Here is a 17,536-nt window from a genome sequence, read left to right as displayed (position 1 = left end):
TGCTTGCATAAAAGACCAGTGGCAACATAAGATGCTAAGGAGAGTATACACTCAGAACACACAATGTAGGAAGCCTTGCCAATTTATGAAGGGAAAAGAATCTTCTTCAGATGTAGAACGTATCTTCTCTGATATGTCATAGGAAGTTATTTTTTCTAATGGTCTTCCCTGTGTTCGCTCTTGCTTCTCATGCCCTGTAGACACCTCTACTAATAAAAGTGTTTACTATGTAACCACAGTTGAGAACATTAAAAATTGGTCATTTCACTAGTTTAAATAAACAGTTAGGTACAAAGGAAACCTCAGCTTTTATTTCCTAATGAAATTGAAGGTTCCCTAAAATTATGAAGTTACTCAGCCAAAACAATATAGAGAATTTCAGAAGCACTATGGCAACCTTTTTGTTATGAGCTGCTTTCACTACCATGGAGCTGCACAGCACGGCCACCCCTGCACAGGCAATTGAGCATGTCGGGCACACTTAATTCAGGCAGTATATTCAGGGTACAAACACCAGCTTTGCTGCATATGTTGTACAAGCACATATACTGGTTATATACTATGTTTTCCAGGATTGTTCAAAAAGAACCTGGAATGAGACAGGCAGTACCGCAAGGGCCAAGAAACTATAGGATGAATACCAGAAAGCAACAACAGTGTGGAAAAATAGGCCTTGGATGGACAAAAAGATGAAGGCTAGGATAAGAAATGAAAGGAAGATTGGGTGTCAAGCTACTTCAGGCTGGGACTAAGAGAGATTGGAGTAGCAATAAAGATCAAGTGTATGTATATATACTGTTCTGCTTGTTGCCCGCTGCTGGATACTTCATGCCAGAATTAGTATGAGCCTTCAGGTATTTAGGTCTCACCATTATTCAGTTACCAACAACATCTGTAAATCGCAGTAAATGACATCCCCCCTCTGCCCCTGTTCCTTTGCTACCTAACTCTGCTAGTAGCTACGCCAGCAGAAGGAGCTGACCAGGGCATCACAAAGTTCGATCTTGGAATGATCCCTGTGGTCCAGAAATAAAAATATGTTGCCCAGGGATGGTCTTCCACATTTTTCTTTTCCATTTTAAAGATTTTTAAAGTCACATGCATGAGACTCTGAAAAGACTGGTTAACCCCCGTACAATAGAAACTGGTAGAGAATTTGTGCCACAAATATTTCTACGCAACTTTTAAAAAGGTAGTTCCTGCTACCCTATTGTGAGCCTTTCTGCTTTTAAGAAAGCAATGCTAAAACTAAGCATTAGAAACATCTAGTAACATGGAAGTTATTAGAAGTCTTATGTGTGGTGCCTGCAGATAGTTTGTTCATGATTCACAATTGCTCATATTGCATGAGTCATCTTACGGCAGATAATAAGCAATCTTCCAGCTATTTTCCCTTCCCACCACCAAGAACCTTGTAGGTTTGAATTAACAAGAGGCCTCAAAAAGTAGCTGGGAAATAGAGGAGGCTTCTGTTTTATAAGGATCAGTGTAAGTAGAAATTAATCTTTCTTTGGACTAAAGCAGCCCGCTGTTGAATGCTTTTCTATGCTTTCTACTGAGAAACCAGTGTAGGCCTCCCTTTTCAAAGTGAGGTGCTCAGTTTACAGCCACATCTTTGTGCTTCAGCATTCAAGTTGATGCAAGCATGTAGTATACAGCAAGTAGCAATTAGAGTTAAGTGAAAAAAGAAGAGACCCATATTTGTAACTCGTGTTTGAAAACTGATCCAATTAAAGTCTGTTAAATTGACCCATTTTACACTACGCTAACCATGAATAGGGCTCTGGATAGAGTTTTTGGGAGCGTGCCAGAGGAGGGACTATTGAATACACACTTTTACATATGAAGTGGCAAATATCCCATAATGGGAATGAAAGATACTAGGACCAATTTTACAAGAAAGAGTTTGAAGTCTTGCCCCCTTCCTTTATGTTAGTCAGAGAATAAGTCTGTTCCTCCTTCCACATTCACTGCATAGTGCCAAATGGTTTGGGACTGGTAAAAATGTATGCAAATTTGCAAATTCATACTTGAGACTGTTTTCTGCTAATAAATGTTTTCTCGTTTTGCTTCTTTCCACACTTTTGTTCCTTTATCATTCGTATTACAAAGAAAAAATAAAAAAGGAATAGATAGTTAATCACAATGGACTGATTACTACAGAAATGTGTTAGCACCAACACAAATCTGATCACGATCAGAAAGTTCTTTCTGTGGAGGTTTTTGTAATTTTTTTTCTTTTTGTAAAAATAATGACAAAATCAAAACAAAAAAGAGTATATATATGTATTTTAAATTATCCTCAACATACTGGATAAATAATGTGCATCATGGATCAATATTCTGTACAACTTCCCTCAAAAGAGAACAGCCATTTCATACAATTCTCTTTTTTTCCCACTGCAATGGAAAAAAAATAGACATATAAAAACAAGCTTCTTTCCTTCTATATACAGTCCTGCCTCAATCTTTTTTAACTGTTGAAAGAAGAGTAATTATCATAGTAACAGTAGGCATCCTGTGAGTTCTTTAATTGCACCTGGTGCAACAGGTAGAGTTCTGTCTCCCATAGTAGTGATGCAGCACTTAACTCAGTAAGCCAAATTTATTCTGAGTGACTCATGTGTCTTCAAGAGTTATAAAGGGAATTAGTTTGTTCCAATAGACTTAGCTGTTTCACAGGAATGCCACATACTTTTATCATTTTAATTAATATTCCAAGACTAAAATCCAACTCTCAGCCCTCAAGCACTTTCCATTTAATTCACCGTTTATTGCTTTTACAATATCTCTTTTGACGCAGTCCGTCATTCAGATTGCTGTTCTCGACAACACTTTCGAAATTGCTCAATTTCCTAAACAACAACGATTATTTTTCTTAGTTACACCTTAGAGGAGGAGACACCTTATACATGCATTTTTCACCTTTTTCTTAACACAGAGGTCTGAGAATTTCTCTCCTTTCTGGGCAAGAATCAGTTTGGAGATTCTTTCTAACACTGCATCAGAGTCGCACTGCAGCAGCTTAAGGAGGAATAGGATTTTTCTGTTATCGCAGCCATGAATCAGGAGTGCTTGTAATGTTTGCTTCATGGCAGCAGAGAACTCTTGGGTTGGATTATATGAAACTTATCACTGAAGAAAGCAAAGCAGCAACAAAACTGAGAACAGCAGAAGGAGATTACTATGTCAGGGACAGCATTTTGAATAATCACTTTCTAATTCCCCTGCAAATTTCTTCAACTTTAACACTTTGGGGGGAAAAGAATCAGTTTTCATTTCCAGAGAAAGAATGTCAAGCCCAAAGCTGTTGACTTTAGTATGTTTTAAAAAGAAGCCTGAACTTTTTTTTACTGAGTTCCAATTAAAAATAAATAAATAAATTAAAAATAAAAGCTAATTTCTAGGTGCAGGAGTCATAGCAAAAGTGCTATAGAAGTCGATTAGCTTATGTTAATCATGTTAATCTCTAGATACAAAAATACCATGCGACAAAACAGAAAACCAGTATCTGCAGGACCCAATCTATTATGGTTCTTGTGTGTCTCCTTATCATAATGAATGAGTCTCCTCCAAATATTTAACAGTAAGACAACACCACTTTTTCTTCTGTCCCGCCTCCTTCTGCCTTCAGAAGAGAGAATTGTGGTAGATTACTTTTTTGTTCATTTTCTTGCCTACAAGTAGGAGTGCTCAGAGCCTGAGGTAAACCAAGATCAAGATTTCTGGACGTTAACCCAGAAGAGCAGTCAGAAGTAACTACAAGAGGAGAGATTTACCCTCCCCCCTCCCTTTCAGAGACACCCCACCACCAAACCTTCGAACACTCCAGCAAAAGGAAGAGGAAGCAGCAGCGAGGCAAATGCTCTGCAGCACACTCTTGCCTTGGTTGCCTGCACTGTGTCCCCCAGGCTGCAAGCTGGGTGGGCTTCTACTCGGAGGAGTGCAGATAGCGAGGCACTGCAAAGGCTTCTCTATCTACTTGCTCTCATTGCATTTTATCCACTAATGTAAATCTTTCCAAAACAATATCTGAATTATGTGTGCAAGATATGCAGTCATAAATGCCTAGGCTGGCAAATCTTCTCAGCTGCATTAATCAATTCAATTGCATGTCTGGAAATTGTTTTTGGATGGAAACATTTACATGTCTAAGTCTTAAACTGTGTGCCTCACAATGCAGCCATTGAAAATTCCAGCCCCGAATGCTCTTATCGGATACACCCTCCCGCATACTTTATCCTATCTGCATACCAATAAAATCCCCACATGGAAAACTGCGAGAATGAGAACAGCCCACTGCGTTTTTCAAAAGCAGAGGATTCGGAGGCAAGCAGTACTTCTCCACATCTCAGACTGTAAAGGCACATCCCCTCACTGTATCTGCTAATAGCTATTAGGATGGATTATTGTTACAGCTGCTAATTGGCAGCTGGGTTTGAATACTTGAAGAGCTCTGTGATAGGCTGCCATCTAGTTATTAGACAAATTGATAAAATACACCCATGTGGTATAGCTGCAGTAACACTAAACTCATTTTTTAGAGATACAGCAGACTCCCACATCCATCTTGCTGCTTTGCAGTTTTTGAAGGAGCAAAACAAGACAGAGAACAGGGGGGAAATGTGCGGAGTGTCTGGAAAGCCTCTCGTTTCAACCTTTGCATGTACCCAAGAGGTGAACATTACCAGGGGTTGGGGAATGTGTTCTCCTTGGAGTGAATGCTAATTTAAACTTTCACTGTGATCTGATATGCTTTAAAATACAGCAAATCCCTTATTTATGAGAATAAAGGCCATGAAAGGGCTTTAGAATCTAACCCTAGGGGGCTCTTCAAGTGCACGAACCCAGCCACGTTTAACGCTTGCGCTTACTCTTGGACGGTTGCTTGAAAAGGGTAAAGAAAAATACGTGGTAGGCACCCTTTTTTCTGAGCAGCTGAGAAAGATTCTTGCATGAAATAAATAAAACAGTTTCATAAGAAAATGCTTTCTGGTACTGCAGCTATTACGCTTTGCTATTTAGTATTCACATTTCTGGAACAGAGCTGTTGCATACATTTTTTATGACATAATCGCTCACATAAATGCAGCTTTTGGAATGCTGACAGGCCAATAAAGAAACCTTGCTGCATTTGGGAAACAAATAACATTTCTCATCAGGTCTCATATCAAAAAAATTATTAAATGTCTCCCTTGATTTTTGTGATTTGCTTTATCCCAATAAAGCCCATAATGCTGGCAATGAGGCATTATATAAATATAAGATGCATTTTAAAAGCTACAAACAATTAAAAGGCAGTGTATTCTACAAACAAGATTGGAAATATATTCCATGAAGAACAAGCGTGGTAAATGAATTCTGTTAAGCTGATGCAGTCACATAAGGTGCCCTGGAATTAATAGTTACACTTATGTAAATCTTAATTAGAAATTGCTCCATTGGCTTATATCTTACTTCCAAAAGTGGGGGTGTTGCTGCTAAGAGAACTACAAAAGAGTCCTTTCAGAGAACTCTGCTGCTCCTTTGGGATGATGTAAAGCCACCAGCATGGGGTGTTCCCCGCCGTCTGCCTTCCTGCCTCCCCTTCTCCACTGCCTGGGTCAGCGTCTGGACTCTCGTCAGTAATAAATATATGCTGAATCTTCTCCACAAGATTCTCAGCCATAAATACTTGCATCATTTGTCATTGGTTTGGGGTCAAAGTAACATGTCAGGTAACAAATACAGAGAAGACTCGTGTGGTGAACATTCACCATGTATTTGCTTTTACTCTTGTTACGATGGACAGTATTCCCTTCAGCAGAGGCACAACATTAATTAGTGCAGCATTGTTCTGATACTTCCTGAAATTACGAGGTATAGAAGCACTACCATAGCTGCTTATTTGCATTAGTGCTTCCTTCTTGAAAAATAAAAGAAAGCATTCCAATAATACACAACTGTGCAGCACATTCAGAGAGATTTAGTTGGAAGCTGCCTCATACTTATTCCGAAAAAATAACACTTTATAAAAAACTCAACTGAATTTCTGACATGAACCCAGGTTACATGTCACAGGCTGTTTGAGGAGGTAGTACCTTCTCCCTTTGTGCAAGCTGTCCATCTGCTACTGTCTGCACCAGAAATTCTTAGCAGGCACAGGAGCTTTTACTACCTGTTCTTTCACTGTTTCTACATCTGCTGTCAAGTCAATTCTCAGTCTCATTTAAACCCAGCCTCTTTCTGGTCCCAGTCTCTCCTGAGCAAACTTACCAAGCTGGTAAGCTATACCTTTCTCGGGGTGCTTTCACCTGATATCCTTGTTCTCGTTTTCCCCGACATCCTACAATTGAGGTCACTGATAAGTCACTGAGGACAGCAAGCAATTCTGAGTCTGTTTGGGAGCATGATGACTCTGCTCTGCTCAACAGAACTAGAAATATTCATGCCAGTGCAATCCAAGAACTGGAGCTAATATCCAAAATATGATATGGCAGTTTCTTGAGCTGAACTAAACAGCCAAAACACCTTTTGTATTGTACCCACTAGTTAGTGGTAATCAGCTTTTTACCCAATAACTAGATGCATAATTTTATGGAAGGAACATGGTACCAAACAATGAAAATATACAGATGTGGAACATGAAGATTGTCACACTATATAAGGTTGGTGGTTCAGTGTTCCAGCTGTCCTTTCTTTGACAGTGGTTAGCACTTCATCATCCTGAGGAATGAGGAAGAACCCTTGAAATGAACAACTGTGGTTTTGACCATGAGCAGAAAGTCACAGTAACTCTCCCTTAGCCTGTCGAATTGCTCCTTCTAAGGGACCAGGAGAAAGCTAAGAAGTTCAGGGCTTGAAACATCTCATAAATCTGTACAGACATTGAAGTTATAAAGGATGAGGAGGTTAGAAAAAAAGCCTGGTGTTTATACTGCATGGAGAGACATCTAAGATTCATCTCCATCATGCAATGAAGTGACAAGCAATGAGACTGGTGCTCATCCTGAGTGTAAGCTGGTTTATCTGTATAGGACAATGAAATAACCACAAAGTGCTATTAGCTAGGATCCCATAATTGGTACAATTATAAAGAAGGGGAGTTGACCAGTGGGGCCACAGCACCACCTGTCTCCTGCTTCCTGGATGTGAGTTGGCTCAGGTCTCGTGTAAGGAAGACATTTACAGTGGAAGAGGTGGAAAACATCCAGTTTACCTCATCTCAGTCACAGAATATCCATATCAAGTTTAAAATGCAAGGCCAAGATGAGCCATAAATCCTAAGGGCACTTGAAACTGTCGTGTCATATGATGTGAAGAACTAGTTCTGGCTTTATGATGACTAATAAGAGAAAATAGAGTAATATTAAAGTCTTACAACATATTACACTTATAATTGCCTGTACAAACATATTTTTTGCCTTTTGTTGTAACATCCTCTTTAGAAATCCCTTAAAATCCAACATAAATGTTATTGTATGAAATTACCATGCATTGTAAGTGGTTACAGCTTCACTAAGAATTGATTTTTACCATGCTAGAGTTTGGCCAAGGACTTAAGTATTCTGTACTTCTTGAGATAACTTTATCTGTAAGAGGACTGGGTGTGTGGATAAACAAGTTATTTAAGGGAAAGGACATGAGCAGAACAGGAGTGAATGGTGTCATAAATAATATTAGCCTTGACAGTAGAATAATGTCTTCATCCTTCAGCAGAGTGACATTCTGGAGCAGCATTCCACGAGGAGTTCTGTCTGTAATTCTGCAGGCAGAGGTAGATGCATTTTTGAAGAGCAATATGTGATGTGACTGATGACAATAACATGGCTGGGCTCAATAACCTAGGAGTGCCTTTTCCATCTCATGTTCCTAGATTTCTTCATTGCAGATTGAAAAGGAACAGTGCATTTATCTACCCCTTCAAGTCAAGCACACTTTGAATCCGTTTCTTTATTTCTCTGACATTTGCAGTTTCTAGACAGAAAGATTCAGTAGATAGTCCCCATTCAAAACCACTTTAGCATCAGTAGAAAGACTTGTGTGATATTCAGTAGATTACACGTTAAGACCCTGGCACATAGTAGGAGGAATCCAAACCATGCCATGCAGATTATTTTCAGGTAGTCTATGAGTTAAGGTACCACAATTTGTCCTGCCTTATGACTTCTCAGAAGGGGGGTTACTTCTTCTAAAGTATCATAGGAAAATCCAGACTTATGTTGGCTGGCAAGCCTTGCTGCAGGTGCTTGAGCTTAAGGGAAGATTTCAGAGGAGCTGTGAGTTCTTCCTAGAAATTTCACTCTACATGAGGAAATTTTCCCAAAGGGAGGAAATAATTGAGCCTGATATCCTCATAACTATCTGCGTACCAAAGCAAACTTTTCTTTCTTCCTTCTATTTTAGCAGACACAGTTTGGGACTGTCAAGGCAGGACAGGGCCGTTGCTGCAGCCAGCATAACAAAGGCAGAGAGGAGCTGTACACACCTAGCAGCAGGAATTTCAGACCTGTGTTTCAACTTAGTTTTTGATGAACTGAATGATGTCAAAGCTAGAAGTTGCAAAGTTTTTCCAGAGATACCCAAATGATAAATGCAGTGGTAAATACAGCTCTCTGCAGCTGATTTTTTTTTAAAAAAAAAAAAAAAAAAAAAAAAGTCCATGTGATAATTGCTTATACAGAGTGATAAATTAAGCATTATCACATTAAAGTAACATTTCCCAGCTTGGGGTAGGCACCGGTCTTGTAATGGAGGTAAGTGAGTCAGGTAGGATACCATTATACAGATCTAAGACTACTTGATACATACATACAGAGATTTCCTCATTTTTGTCATTGTCAGAAAATAATTTAAAATGTGTTGATCAAAGTTCTGACACTCCAGTACTTAAGTATCTGTGCCTGCTTTATTTATTACTTTTGAATGATAATTTTTTCCTTTCTCTCAAAGGTTTATAATGATTAATTGATATTTATATAACTTCTTGGAAACAAAGGGTACTGTGTATAAATGATGAATTGTATTCTGCTGAAATGTCATTCCTTTAAAAAAGTTAAACAGCTCATTACTTTATGGGGTGCAGCATCTGAATTCATAAGTTAGGAAACTCATTCACAACACTTCTGCTTTATGTATTGAATGAAAGAATCATTTACAATTACATAAAAGGCATCATATTTACAATCACAGGACAATCCCTGTTGCTGTGTGGATATAATAAGATTTGGCCTAATATATAACAGAGAAAACAAGCTTCACTTCCTAGTTCTGTAATTATATACCAGGCTTTGCTCAGTATTGTCCTTGTTTACCCCGTACCTGCTCTCATGCACTAAAAAGAAAACATTCTCACTTAAGTGTATTTTACTGAAAAAATTTCCAAAAATATCTTTTCTTCCCTCCTTTTCAAAACCACCATATTTTAGAAGAGCAAGCTATGGCAGATTAAAAAAAAAAAAAAAAAGCTATTCTGATTTTAACTGAAACCATTTAAAAGCACAGACCTAAGTCTGTATACAACCAGGTCTCAAGGGCTGATACAATTTATCCAACAGATTTTTCTGAGTGGAAATTAAAGCCGAATACTTTATACTGGCTTCATATACAAGTGCCAGTTGATAGGTGGTCTTACATTGCATTATACAGAGGCAGAAATCTCATTCTTACTGAAAGAAAGATACGCAGATTGCTCACAGTCACTGCCATTTGACTATCAAAACTTCAGATTTTCTCATAAAACAGAAGTATTGTATATGCCCGCTACACAGTTGTAGATACTGAAATAAATTCTTACAGCTTAGCATAGAAAGGATTGTTAATTTAACACATCCGTGATTTCCTCCAAGTTATCATTCATTCTCACTAAAGAGAATTCATTCAACACAAAAACATATTTTGCAAACGTGTACTAGCCTGTACAATGATTTAGAATAATTGCTTAAGTATATGCAAAAGTGGTGTGGATACACAAGAAGCATTATATTTTCTTCACAGAGGACTGACTACATGGAACATGCTGTGATTCTTCATAGCATTTTTTGACAACACACCTCTTCCAGTTCCCTTCTGGAAGCTGCATTTACCTACTTCTACACCTGTTCTAGAAATAGTTTATCTGGGAACTAGAAAACATGCTTATACTGCAAGAAAGTGAAACTCTCCAAAGGGGCTTCTTGAATTTCAGAAGACAACTCTGCTTCAGGTTTTGAATTTTCCTGTTATTTGCTAGCTGGATAACTCTGTCAGCAAAAACTCCTATTTTAGGTGATTCAAACAATATTTTTTGTTTGGAGAGCTTACTCATGATTTTAGTAAGGATAAGCAGCAGAAGGCAAGGCATCAGACTGTATGTTGGCATCATCTGATGTAGCTGTTCTACTAGCAAGAATAAAGGTTATTTCTTAGTATAGACTACACATAAGGTAATGTACAGTGTAAATTCAAATTTCTCGTAGGGATAGAAGAAACTGGCAAAATGTTTCTCTGAAATCTGGCAAGGTTTTATCCATTTATTTTGCAGGGCTACTCAGCATTTCACTCTACAGAATATTTCAAGGCTGGAAATATTTTTTCAGGAACCAACTTGCTTGGAATTTTGCAGGCTGATACTAGGGGAACCATAATAACACATTTCTGAAGAAGTAGTATTCTATGAAAATATAACAGAGAGCAGAACTTAAGGCTGCCCCAATTGTATTCCCCAAAGCTGAAGCTGATGAACCTAAACATTCTGAAGTCGCCTATCTGGTATGCTCTGGGTCTGCTTGCTCTAAGCCCAAACCTGTAGGAACAGTGACAAAGCCTCTGTCATCCCGCCTACAGTTATTTCCTGCTCTGTCATTCTGCATCTGTTTGTCATCCTGTCTTTCACTTGTATCAAGAGATTTCTAGAGCAGGTAGTGTTGTACTCTGAATATACAGTGGGATTTTAAGAAAATGAAATTACCAAGGGGAGACCTATTCCATGACTAAATAGTCAAGGTATTATGATAACATTAATGAAATAACTATGTAAATAGATGTGTGTATGCACATGATAAAATTTATTGAGTTTACACAGTACTTTGTATAGGGACCAGCACTGGGCTAAGGTTTTGTTGATTTCTCAATCCGTTTTTTTAACGGTCTGAAAACCAGTAATTATTATTTTGAATGAGCTCCCTATTTTAGCACCACAGTTATTAAAATAAAAGCAAAAAGTAGAAAATAAAAAGAAAATTTTTGAAAAAGAATCCTTATGTCTATCATCCTCAAAATGAGTACCTGTTGAAAGATAAAACCTGCACAGACACAGGCAAAATTTTTTTGCAGATTTCACTTGTCAGTGCTCATGAGTCATCACTTACATAATCGTGTAAGTGACACTAAATGTAGTGGGTGGGAGAGCTGTGACCTGAGGTTAAACGTCTCCTGGACATTTCAAGGGCGAGTCTGTAAGATTTCTTTTTTGGAGGCTTTAGTTAGTGTTGGACAGTATTTGATCCTAAACACAAGTATCAGTAATGGTACCTGTTCTGCTTCATTTTTGTTAAGTGTTCCCAAAATCTGACAAACCATCTGGCAAAATACCCACGCACCGAATCCATACCAAATTCAAGATTCCAGTCTTGATCTCCAAAGATGTTTGGAGCTGTTATCTTGAAATGGCCAAAAGAAGCATTCAAACATGTCATAGGAATGGATTCCATATTTCTATGGACTTCCAAAGAAACAATGTTTCTCTGAAACTATAAAAGATTCATTACAAATGTGAAACTTCTGTGGCTTGAAGACAAAGAAGAAAAAAAATGTAGGGCATATATAATTGTCAGAATAACAACACTCATACGGACGTTTGCTATGCACTTTCCATCACTTCTCCACCTGAACAGAATGGGAGAACCAAAGAGCGAAAAGCCTGGTAAAAAAAATTAGCAGAGCCATTTTGTTTTTCAGGTATTCAAACACTCCACAATCCATGCAGCTGTCAAATTTCCCTGATATATAGTATGGATAGGTAGTGTAGTGCAGATTCATTGAAGGGAAAACGTATCTAAATTAATAGTTACATGTTTAACAAAGACTGCAAGTTATTGTTGCTTTTGAACAAATATAAACACATTCATGATAACAGTTAGAGAAAGCCGATCTCCAGCACTTGTACACAAGGCACTTCTACTTTGTGTCTTTACCTATTTTTATATGCTAAGCTTTTTTTTTTTTGGAGAGGAAAAAGCATTAATCTCTTGTGCAAGGGAGACAATGAGTTTTATATATTCCAAATACCTTAAGATGCTTTCTCTGCTCTTTCTCTCTAACCCATTCCTAATCCCTAGTTACCCCCTATTACACATTTCAAAATAAACAGGAGTCTTAGCACAGCAATGATCAATTCAATTCAGTTACACTTATACATACCTGAATATCATCCACGGTGCTTTTGGGGATTTACAGCATTTTGAACATGCCCAGAAGGTCCTAACTATCTACCTGTGTCCAAAACATTAATGCAAGGTCCTGCTTCAGGCCAGGACCTTTTTCTCCTGAGTCAGTTGTGGCAGATGACCTTTAAAATTTAGTCTTCTTCTCCATTTCTCCTTTGTTCCACAATGAAATTATGTAAAAATATTTGCTTATGTATTTAGTCAGGTTGTCAAAAGCTTGTCTCAATATTTTATTGGTAAGCATTGTTTCTGAGATCCTCAAGTGAGTCTGAATATGCACACAAATTCTGTTTTTGGGATAGGTCAGACTAAGCATCTCTTCAGTGTTTTCCAGTGTTTACATCCAAACATGAAGTATTGATTTTTGAGTAATCTTTACTTGTGGGAATAGGAATTTGCTTTGTTGGTACTTGGTTGGTACTTTGTTGATGCTTAATTATCTGCTACAAGTATACATGTATACAGACATGAAATTAAAAAAAATACTCAGATGCTTAAATTATTATATATATACACAGGTGTGCAGTGTTTATGCATATATATTATGTTTATGCATATAGATTTATGCCATCAAAAAAGGTTGTAATATATACTTTAACTCTCAACTGAATGTATTTGGCCCTCGTTCTCTGCTACTTCTATTTAAGGCTGTAGCAATGAAGGGAGATATATGGAGTTTCTGCCCAAATTACATAGAGGATAAAGTAGTCTATGTTGTACCAGCCAGCTATGTTCCTTCAGAGACTCCACTGTAGCTGAGAGTTGCTCAACAGTCTGTGTTACTTATTTTGCTTGGCACAACCTCCATAGCTTGGAGCTGTAAGAAGAGAAAATAGAAAGTGGTTTAGGAATGAGCTGTGCTGATCTTAAGTCTCGTGAGGATGCCTGACCAAGAAGGGGTGGCACTCTGCGGGAATGCTAGATGCTGCCTTAGCACTAGGAAAATGGACAAAAATCTCAGTGGTTCTGAGCTGCTGATCCAAAGAAAGGAAATATTACCTCACTGTTTGTATGGATCTGTTCCAACATCTTTAACATTAATATAGTCCATTCATTGGTGGCAGCTAGGATGTATGTTTTTAACTTAACCATGAGGATCCCAGTTGCAAGAAGGGAACCTCCAAATTAGTTTCATGAAGAGTACAAGCCACAGTTGTATGTATGCACACAGGTATGCACATAAGAAATGTGAAGATGAATCTTTTCAGAACTTATAAAGGGTTTACAGAACTGTACTATAAAGGTATTGTACCTTCCTTCACACACCATGTGATAATGTCATATTTACTGTCAATTTTATTTGATTCCATGTAACTACTATGCTACCCTTCTGCTCTGCTTTAATTAACAAGGTACCTTAGCTCAAAGACTACAATCCAAGGGTTCTTTCAAACTATATTAGGCAGCTAAAAAATGAAATTAAAAGAAAACAGAGTTCCGGCCAACAGAAACAAGTGACTCATTTCCTTGGAAAACACACAAGGTTTATGTTACTCTGGCAACGATGTTCACCATTCCAGAATAAAGTCTCTTTGCTCCCTTCAGAGCTTTTATGTATTCCTGTTATAGTCTATGTTCCACTGTGACCTAACATTGAACCAAGTTATTCAGTTATTCACAAGAGACTGTAAGTTATGCTTTAATTTAGATAAATTCTAAGTCTGCTACTTTGACAATGAATTAATACATACATACATTCTTTTTCACATTGAGGACTTAAGATGGAAAAAGTTGTTTCGGAAACAGGTTGGTAATGTGTGCCACACCAGAACTGTGTGCTGTCATGATAAAGTTGAACTGCTGGGACTACATTCACGTAACCCTGCAAACAACAAACACATCAGAATTCCAGGGACTTGTTTTCACAGGGAAGTCGATTAAATTGTATAACACATGCCAAAATACAGGTTAGGAAAAAGCCCAAATTTATACTCTCATTGTGAACGTAACCACTTTTCAGGAGAAAACCAACATAATGGGGATACAGAAATTCTGCCCTTTGGAAATCTTGCCAAAAAAAAAAAAAAAAAGTTTTTCTAATGCAGCAGCTCTCTCAGATATAAAGGTATAAAGTCATCATGTAGTAAGAAAGAAGTAAAAAGTTCCTGTTTCAAACCAGAACTCTAATTTGGAATTTATTACTGATTTTCTTCAAGATGAAAGATAGCAAATTGCTGCTAAACTGACAAGACACATTTTCTGCTTACATTTTGAAGCTGCTTCCCATGTACTTGGAGATTCCTCTGGAGTTAAAAAGGAACTTAGGGGATTTTGTCTGCTTGAGTTCTTGCTTTTCTTGATAAGGAGGTAAACTTCAGCCTTAAAAGTAGCATTTTCACAGGAGACTGTGCACATTAAAAGTTCCTAAATACTGCGTAGGAAAACTCCCACAGAACACATGACGAGCAGAAATACATTGCCACAAACTTCTGTAGAGTAGCTGAATTTGAAATCCATATGTCAAAAAATGGAATTTTATGGCATTTATGTGCACACATAGGTGTTCAGCTAAAGGGTTTCATTTACCTGTCTGTAACATTTTTTGTCACTCATGTACAGCTCTGTCATGCAAATTAAATCTTGGAGAATTCCCATTAAAGTTCCTGAAAGCTTTGCCAGGGTTTTGCCCTGTCCCTGAAAACAGCAGGAAAGAACAGGCAAAATGCCATTTTGTGCCCAGATAATGGTAAAAACATCTTCATTTTTATTCAAAATTAAAGCTTGACTATTTCAAAAGCATTATATTAATACTAAGCTGGAGTGTCACAAGAAGAAAGCAGAATGTTAAACTGAATTTGGATAAAGATAAATGAAAGCTCTGAAAAACTTTTCTTGAAAAAATAGTGTTTCTTAAATAAAACTTTCCCAAAAATCACTGACACTTTTTAAATGCTTCCTGGGCTTGTCTAGAATCTCATTAAATTACTGATCTTAATGATGACTTTGACAATGAATTCTATGATTTAGTTGTGGAACCCACAGCCATGACTTACTACCAAAGCCAAAAGCGTAGTAGAATTCAAAACACGATTACACATCCTGATCCAAGTTCTTGGCTCCAGTTCTTTCTGCTGAACATTGCTGAGACAGCAAGAGACAGAAGAAGATGGAAAGAAGTCTTAAAGGGGCAGCTGTGGATTCCCTGACACAGAAAAATCCTTGACTGAGGCAAAGTTGAAGAAATTCTGTCCTGCTCAACCCTTTTTCTTCATCGGAAGACATGGGTCAGGGTTGAAAGCTGGCCAGGAGGCTGCTGCCATATGATCCTCATTTTTCTGAGTTGCTCTGTATCACATGGCACACCTTGTAGACATATTTCTCCTGTCGCGGTATGCCAGTGGCATTCTGGGCGTTGCTGAAGAGAAAGCTGTTTATATACATGACCAAAGTGGGGATTAGATGGGATAAATTAGATAGGAACATACTGCATTGAGACATACAAGCATTCACGTTCCAAAGCAAAAGCTGCCTGTCAGCTCACTATTAAAAGTCAAGATGAAAACTTCCTTTCTATGGTTTCTTGCATGGTTCACTCAACTATCTGGACTAAGTCATTAGCAGATGCAGACTACATGTTTGGATACTGGAGGGATTGCAGGCCTCTTTCCACACGGCTGTTCTTCTGCTGCAGCGCTTCTGTTTTCACACAGAGATGCAGTGCCAACATACAGATAAGAAATGCAGGCAGAAATATTCTGCCTTTCTTTTCATCTTTAATAATTGAAACAAACAAGACATAGCAGGGTCACCAAGCAAAAAATGCTGGTTTATGTGAGTGATTAAAGTGAAAAGGCTTCCTTCTTACTGTAAGACATCACAACACTGTGTAGTGCCATAAGCATTTTTGGATATTACAAGGTATTGAGTAAGTACTACATAATCAGCATGTGCTCCAAACGCTTGTTATAAAATATGCATAAGCTGTAATTGCCTGTGAAAGCTGAATGTTGATAAGAAATAATAATTGTGGTTTTGGCCTTGATCCTTAAAAGACATGTCTCACGCTCTAATAAAATACAGTAGCTAATATAAAACTCATTATTAGCTTATGAGAAAGGAAATAATTTCACCTGGACTAAATTGACGATCTGTACCTGTAACATATAAAAATATTAAAATTGATAAAATGGCACTAGGTTACATGAGCCTGATGCTTAATGTTGACTGCTATAAACTCATGAAACTACAAGAATAAATTTCACCTTAAACTGTCGCATGCTGAATATCAGCTCTTTTCCTCTGATGTGCCTGGAACCCTTCTCATAAGACACAAGCACACAGAAAGAAAACACTGCCTGACTGCAGTCAGCAGCAAATGACAATTATGACAAACTCTCTCACTGACATCTCTGATTACAGCATGAGGTCCACAATTGTCAGCAATAGCTTGCTCATTGCTCATTGTTGTCATTTTACATTTTTTTTCCCCAGTGTGTACGTTGCCAAGGTAGTTTTAAAATAAATAAATAATAAGTACAAGCCAAACCATTTTTGAGGACTCAGAATAATATGCTAAAAAATAGGAAAGACCATGTTGTACTGCAGCAGCCTTTCACATTCACAAACCTTCTCCCATCACTGGTCCACAATGAAACTACTGCAAGAAACAGAGATGCTGTGAGAGTCAGTGGTTACGGCTGGAGAGGAGGTTTCTCAGATGTGTCTTTCAATGTGAGGGCAGAGACATACAAGTAGTATTTATCCACAAGAAGCTTGCACAGGTGGAATTAAGATGACTCGCTCATTCTGACCTCTTTTGCAGAGGAAACAAGCTGGTACATTTTTACTAGCTGGAGGGGTTTTTCCCCAAGCACCTGGCAACATTGTTAGGTGAAATAAATTACAATAATCAGCCCTGGAAGTCACAAATGCATGGATCAGGAATATGTTACACATGGGTCTTGCGAGCTGTCCAACTCTTTTTTTAAATTATTATTAAAACACTTCAAAGGACTGCTTTCACCTGCAAAAAATGGTTCTTTCAACAATAGCTTTGCTGCCTGTACAAAAAAACAAGGGCATTGGGAAATATGTTTTTCTTTCTCTGGTTTAAATAACCTGCAAAGATTGGTTGTCAAAAAAAATTAAAACTAACATGACTTGTGCCCTACAGTAAACAGTGCCTTGAGTGA

At 37.9% G+C, this 17,536-nt stretch overlaps 1 long non-coding RNA gene across 1 annotated transcript; it reads right to left on the bottom strand.

Moving 5' to 3' along the window:
- Positions 1-8,620: 8,620 nt before the first annotated feature.
- LOC136791117 (uncharacterized) lies at positions 8,621-17,332 on the bottom strand. The gene is made up of 2 exons (XR_010832429.1): positions 14,100-17,332; positions 8,621-13,221 (listed from the first exon to the last, which is right to left on the bottom strand). It is a non-coding gene; the product is annotated as an uncharacterized lncRNA (long non-coding RNA).
- Between the last annotated feature and the right edge of the window lie 204 nt (positions 17,333-17,536).

The sequence above is a fragment of the Anser cygnoides genome, chromosome 6 (assembly GCF_040182565.1).
Source record: "Anser cygnoides isolate HZ-2024a breed goose chromosome 6, Taihu_goose_T2T_genome, whole genome shotgun sequence".
Taxonomy (NCBI): Eukaryota; Metazoa; Chordata; class Aves; order Anseriformes; family Anatidae; genus Anser; species Anser cygnoides.
The sequence above is the reverse complement of the archived record's forward strand: the minus strand, read 5'-3'. Positions and strand labels throughout refer to the sequence as shown.